The sequence below is a fragment of the Saccopteryx bilineata genome, chromosome 8 (genome assembly GCF_036850765.1).
Source record: "Saccopteryx bilineata isolate mSacBil1 chromosome 8, mSacBil1_pri_phased_curated, whole genome shotgun sequence".
Taxonomy (NCBI): domain Eukaryota; kingdom Metazoa; phylum Chordata; class Mammalia; order Chiroptera; family Emballonuridae; genus Saccopteryx; species Saccopteryx bilineata.
This window is the reverse complement of record NC_089497.1, coordinates 84,468,753-84,469,745: the sequence shown is the minus strand read 5'-3', so window position 1 is coordinate 84,469,745 and position 993 is coordinate 84,468,753. Positions and strand designations below refer to the sequence as shown.

The 993-nt window shown below is 38.0% G+C and overlaps 1 non-coding gene across 1 annotated transcript; it reads right to left on the bottom strand.

Annotated features, from left to right (window-relative positions):
• Window positions 1–216: 216 nt before the first annotated feature.
• On the bottom strand, window positions 217–351 carry LOC136312396 (small nucleolar RNA SNORA42/SNORA80 family). The gene has a single exon (XR_010726985.1). It is a non-coding gene; the product is annotated as a small nucleolar RNA SNORA42/SNORA80 family (small nucleolar RNA).
• Between the last annotated feature and the right edge of the window lie 642 nt (window positions 352–993).

Here is a 993-nt window from a genome sequence, read left to right as displayed (position 1 = left end):
AAATGATATCATCCCTACAAATTTTTAATTTTAATTGAAACAAGTATAGCACGCTCATTTAAATTTAAATAAAATAGAATGTGGATCCTAAAGACTTGCTAATTTTGGCTAACCTGCTTCAAACTTCAGGCTGCTTGCTGCAGCTGCAAAGCTTAAAGCAAAGTAAATTTACCTAACACAGGTGTAGATTTTCTTTTCTTTTTTTTTTTTTTTTTACACTGTACAAGCCCCTTCAGTGCTCACAGCCCACAGGTAAGGAGGCCGCGCAATGGTTCAAGACTGCAACTTACTCTGGCATGGGTACACTGTGAGACAAAGGTGTAGATTTCCCTTAATAATATAGGAAAATAATGAAAGCTACACTGGAATTTTCCAGCTTTAATATGCTCTTTAATTTGCCTATTCATTAATGGGGTAGAAATGTTTTAATAAGTATGGGAATGTTACTTAAAAATGCATTTACTATATTTTGTTAAAAATTAACATAAAGACAAATATTTCTTACAATTTAGAAGTCAAAATATTATAAACTATACTCAACAAATGCTTAAAAGTCAATTATAAATAATCTTAAAAAGGGGGGAAGGAGTCATATCCTGGAACTCCTGCAAATCTTTTTTTTTTTAACAGAGAGATTCAGAGACAGGGACAGAGAGATGAGAAGCATCAATCATTAGTTTTTCATTGCGCATTGCGACACCTTAGTTGTTCATTGATTGCTTTCTCATATGTGCCCTGACCGCAGGCCTTCAGCAGACCGAGTGACCCCTTGCTCAAGCCAGCGACCTTGGGTCCAAGCTGGTGAGCTTTTGCTCAAATCAGATGAGCTTGCACTCAAGCTGGCGACCTCGGGGTCTTGAACCTGGGTCCTTGAAATCCCAGTCCGATGCTCTATCCACTGCACCACTGCCTGTTCAGGCCCTGCAAATTTCTTTTGAATACTAATGTACAGGTTTATTCAGCAGCTGAGAGACTCTGGATCCTATAGGAGAT